This window comes from Alexandromys fortis, unplaced genomic scaffold (assembly GCF_014885135.2).
Source record: "Alexandromys fortis isolate MF-2015 unplaced genomic scaffold, M_Fortis_MF-2015_v1.1 scaffold_161, whole genome shotgun sequence".
Lineage (NCBI taxonomy): Eukaryota > Metazoa > Chordata > Mammalia > Rodentia > Cricetidae > Alexandromys > Alexandromys fortis.
Window position 1 is genome coordinate 2,930,805 of NW_026068073.1, and position 5,921 is coordinate 2,936,725.

Consider the following 5,921-nt stretch of genomic DNA (forward strand, 5'->3'; position numbering starts at 1 on the left):
TTTGAATTTGTTCTGAAGTCTAAAGTTAGCTGTCTTTGTGCTATGCCAGTCTGAGTAATGCAAAGTAACCTAGCATTTCCATTCCTCTAAACTATACAGATTAGGCAGAAATCATCTTCCTGAACATCCCCAGCTATGTTTGTGCCTCAAAGATGGAATATTTTCATGAGATAAACACACAAGCAGTGGGCAAAACCACGAAACTGTTCATAGGGAAGAAATGAAGTGGCTCATGAGAGAAATTACAGACAGCCAGTGACCCATGGCCTCTCCAGGTGGGGCTCCCTAACAGGAAAATACCCACCCATTGGGTCGATCTGCTGAAAACTCGTTGTTACCTGCTGTATACCCCCATGGGCCTTGGCATCTAATAGTCTTGCTTCTTGATGCTTTTGGTAGAAAGTTAGGATGGCTGAAGATCTTTTCTCCCTTCGCAGTTTGCAGTACACCCTTTGATGCTATGGGAGGTAGTTTTGGTAAGAATTCTTGGGATAGTTCCAACTTTATTCCTTCCAATCCTTTCTACAAAGACTTTACTGTCTTTTCTAACAAGATCTTACACTTAAGTGATTGGGAGAAACAAGAAGCAGAGGCAATAGGTTACATTTTGGGGAAATCATTGGAACTCCCAATAATTCCAAGGAAGTTTTACCTTGCTTGGCACCAGGTACTTTGTTAATTGTGGAGTTGGTAAAGGTTTTCACAGCCCTTGTGGTGTAACTCTATATAAACTATGTTATCTTGTCTTAATTTTACAAATAATGATAATCCTAAAACCACAATAGACTTCCAATATTATATTTTAGTTAGGGTCTCAGTATGTAGTGCAGACTTACATAGAAGTCATGATCCTCCCTCAAAATTCTTCATCCTCTTGATGGACTTTCAATTGTACCTTTATTTCTGAATCATTTAACATTTGAAATACTTTTAAATTATTGCTGCATTTTGATTTAAAGTTGTTTTCTAATTAAAATGTGAATCAGGAATAAAGTAATGCCTTGCTTATCACTAAAGCCTCAATTACCCCGATCTCGTGAACTAGCTATAGTACAGTACAGTACAGTCAGTAGCTTGGGCTTAGACGCAATGCTGGTTAAAATTTGCATGCACAGAGTATAACAGAAATCTACAACTGGAGAAAAAGTAGAAACCAAGGCCTCATAGGTGCTTAACCATAATGGTTCATCTACAACATAACACCCACACTTAATGCCAGGTGACATTAAGAAAGAAGGCTCCAAAAAACTCTGGGGTCTAGTGACCAGGATGCCGTTTGCACAATACTGTCTTCTGATATTTCATTTATGGAATCTCAATAATAAGGATGTTTAAACAAGACCTGCACATTTAAAACAGCTGACCTGCAAACACCGATGGGGAAACTTCACAACTCTACTCCTAAATAAAGACTTGTCCACTATCAATGATGGATGAGAGAAGAACTCAGTTTTCTCCAGGGATAAATTCTAAACTCCACAGTAGGTTTTCCAACTATAATGACCAGCCATAAATGCACACACACACACACACACACACACACACACACACACACACAATCACATAGATGCACATACAAACACAGAAAGAGAGAGACAGAGGGGAAGTAAAGAGATAAAGAGAGACAGATGCAAACAGAAATATACAGGGTGACTACCAACAAAAACGGAATTAGTAGTTTGTTCGTAGACACATATGTGTGTGATAGTGATGAAGATGTCCTGAATTTGAGAGGAAACTGGGCTACAGGGGGAGTTGAAGGAGTGAGGGGTTAGAAACTATGTCTCATGTAGGAAATTAATCCGAAAATAATTTAAATAAAACATTTTGTAAATGTTGTATTTGATTTTCTAAATTATAAGACGTTTTTCTACATATAAAAGGAGAGAATCCATTTCAAATAAGCAATCAAACATTCTTTGAGGTCTTGCTCATTTTGAGATTGTTACATGGGTAATGCATTCTGATGAAGAGGCTGACATGATTACCCGGGGCCCTTCTTCAATGGAGAATCAAACAGAGCTTCCTCTGTCCTCAGCAAAGTCCACGCCATTACAATGCTCTGAGAGTTGTGTCTCTTAAACAACTTCTGCTGTTGTAATCTTTGCCCCACAGAAGATTTGACAAAAATGACTTCAGAAACCAGTTTTTTTATTTATTAAAGATTTCTGATTCTTCCCCGCCATTGCCTCCCATTTTCCTCCCCCTCCCCCAATCAAGTCCCCCTTCCTCATTAGCCCAAAGAGCAATCAAGTTTCCCTGCCCTGTGGGAACAGGAACCAGTTTTTAAATACTGGACAATTCCTTTTTTTAAATCATAAGGCTTAATTTAATTTTTCTGTTGGGGAATGGTCCGTTTGTCACATAAGTGTCTTGAAATGCAGGAGGACTTCTGACATGGAGAAGAATGTTGTTGCTCATCCATGTAACTAAGGATTGAACACCTTTGCTACTGTGCATTGGCTTAGGTTTCTTCAGATAAACTCTGGGGAACGTGACATGACCCCAAAATACCATGATAAATTGTGTGACAAGAACCAAAAGTTTATGGATTTCACATGAATTTTGGAATGAACTGGACGATGTGTGACGTCTGTAGGCAGGGTTGGAGCATTGCAGTCTTGAGGAACATGAGAACATGGATAAAGCTGAGGAGGAAAAGACAATTGTTGTCAAGTCTATGGTAAACATTATGTTCACAGGGCTACATTATAATTTTTAGTTTAGAGTTGGAATATGCAGTATTGTGAATGATTAATTGATATCATTACAGGATGGGCTTACTCCTCTGATGCTAGCCCGCCAAGAAAGGAAACTCCTTATTGCAGAATACCTAATCACACATGGGAAAAATATTCATGTATGTGATGGTCATCAAAGGTACTGTATTTTGATTTTTTAAAACACTACTTGTGTTTTAAAGTAGTTTAGAATAGTAAAAATAATTGACTTCAAAATATTATGGGAATATACTAGAAAATGTCAATAAAACATGAGTTGCATATCTGAAAAATATCTATTTCATAAATGATTATAGGAAAATATGATATGTAGTCCCATTTATATTCTTGATTGTAATTAAATGTGTTTATTATTTAAATTTCTATTTTGACTGGCATATGATCTCATATGAGTTGATAGAGATTACATTAGATTTTATATTTATAGCATCAGTTCCAAAGTTGTCCGTTTTGCAGTTACACAACCTTGTGAACACCTTTTAATTTCTTAATACTTTTTGGTGGTGTACAAGAAAGGAAGCAGCCGGGCGGTGGTGGCGCACGCCTTTAATCCCAGCACTCGGGAGGCAGAGGCAGGCGGATCTCTGTGAGTTCGAGACCAGCCTGGTCTACAGAGCTGGTTCCAGGACAGGCTCCAAAGCCACAGAGAAACCCTGTCTCGAAAAACCAAAACAAAAAAAAAAAAAGAGTTGAAAGGAAGGAAGCAATACATGAATGGTAGTTGTAATATGTGCTCATATTAGTATCAATATTTGAAAACACACATTATTTTGACTATTAAAATTATTTGATAATAGTATTACTATTGTTTTATCCAAATAAAAATCCCCTTTTTGACAGTGGATTAGAGTAGGAAAGGAAATGATTTTCTTCTTCATATAATTTTTTTTCTTCTGGTAAATGGTCTCCACATAGTTATTCACCACAAACAATTTAAAATATGATTTCTGCTATATAAAGTGCCAAAAGGGGGTAAAAAAGTTTCCTGCTTGTTTTCTCCTTTTAGCTTTGGATTTACTTTATAATTCTGAACTCTTTGCTTTTAAGATGCTTAAATATACTTTGTTAATGTTTGATTATACTCATGCAGGCCTTATAGTGATTTGGTAAAATATATAAAGTCATTGTTCAAATAATTTAATCATCTCTGTCATTCTAGAACAACACTCATGTATGGAGCTAAATGGGATTGTCCAGGCATTGTTGAGCTTTTATTGAAGAGAGGTGTTGATCACACCTTAAGGGATGAATTCAGATGGAGTGCCCTGCAGTATGCCGTTGTGGAAAAACACAAAGTGTAAGTAAAAGAGTTAAAGTGCTAATTGAAACTGTATGTAGGCATGAAATATATACCAATGTCATATTTTAACCAGGTGTGAATTCATTATTTTAATACTTTTGGAATAGAAGCACTTTAATCAACTCGACATCCCATGGAACAGGCGAAGGGATAGATTGATCAGAAATAGCAAGAGATGCACGGGACTATCTCAAGGCTGAGGTTGCCCAACAACCCTACATGGTCCCTCAGTACAAGAAAGTAAAAACACTTACATATATCAGTTGGATGTGGCAGACATGAGGAAAACTTAGGAAGCAGTTATTCATGGGTATTAAATGCCTGTGCTTCAGTCTGGTGTGGCTGAAAGTTGACTATCAGGTTGTACCTATTGATTGTGATCTCTGAGTTTTTATCATAATAATCACGGAACCCTGAGAACTGTGTAGTTAACATGCCTGTTTGTATTTGTAAATTCAGATTTTCTCCTCTTGAAGCTGAGATTTTTAAGATTCCCCAAAGCCATTGCTAGGCATCTGAACCTTATCTTTTATTCAAAGCATTTTCAGTATCCTAGAAGACCATCACACCATGGTATTTTTGAGAAGTTTTGTTTCTATGCCATCAAATGGGTTTATGGATTCACTAATTATCACACGAAGCCAAACATTTGCAGAAAGAAGAAAGAGTCTTTCTCTCTTTTGTAGTAGTCCATATGCAAGGGTGCCTTCACATCGTCCTCTGTCCAAAATCTGTGTGTGTGACAGAGCTCTAGCTCCTTTCTTAGGGAATGTGAAAGGGAGTGATTGGTACCAAGTGTTTCCTTCCTATCAAGGGACATTTTAAAACCCTTGAGTTTGTACCTCAAGAGTTCAGGATATGCCACAACTCTTCCTCAGAAGCTAGACACTGAGTATAACTCTCTGAATCTAAATTATATTAACTCTATTTAATAGTTAAAATGCATCACAGCTCATAAGTATACTTATTGCAAGTATTAAAGATGATTTTTCTCTTTTGTGTGTGATTTGTGACTTGTGAAAATGTAATTTGTGTGAGTAAAACAAGACACAATATTAAATAATTTTATGACTTCCCTTCCTAAGTATGTTATTTAAAGGAATGTGTTCTATGCATTTTTATTTTTTTATTTTTTTTAAATTTATTTATTTATTTATTAAAGATTTCTGTCTCTTCCCCACCACCGCCTCTCCTTTCCCGCCCCCTCCCCCAATCAAGTCCTCCTCCCTCCTCAGCCCAAAAAGCAATCAGGGTTCTCTGCCCTGTGGGAAGTCCAAGGACCACCCACCTCCATCCAGGTCTAGTAAGGTGAGCATCCACGAAACTGCCTAGGCTCCCACGAAACCAATAGGTCCAGTAGAATCAAAAACCCGTTGCCATTGTTCTTGAGGTCTCAGTAGTCCTCCTTGTCCGCTATGTTCAGCAAGACCAGTTTTGACCCAGGCTTTTTCAGACCCAGGCCAGCTGGCCTTGGTGAGTTCCTGATAGAACATCCCCATTGTCTCAGTGTATGGGTGCACCCCTCGCGGTCCTGAGTTCCTTGCTTGTGCTCTCTCTCCTTCTGCTCCTGATTTGGACCTTGAGATTTCAGTCTGGTGCTCCAATGTGGGTCTCTGTCTCTGTCTCCTTTCATCGCCTGATGAAGGTTAATATTCAGGAGGATGCCTATATGTTTTTCTTTGGGTTCTCCTTCTTATTTAGCTTCTCTAAGAACCCGAATTATAGGCTCAATGTCCTTTATTTATGGCTAGAAACCAAATATAAATGAGTACATCCCATGTTCCTCTTTTTGGGTCTGGCTTACCTCACTCAGGATGGTGTTTTCTATTTCCATCCATTTGCCTGCAAACTTCAAGAAGTCCTTGTTTTTTACTGCTGAG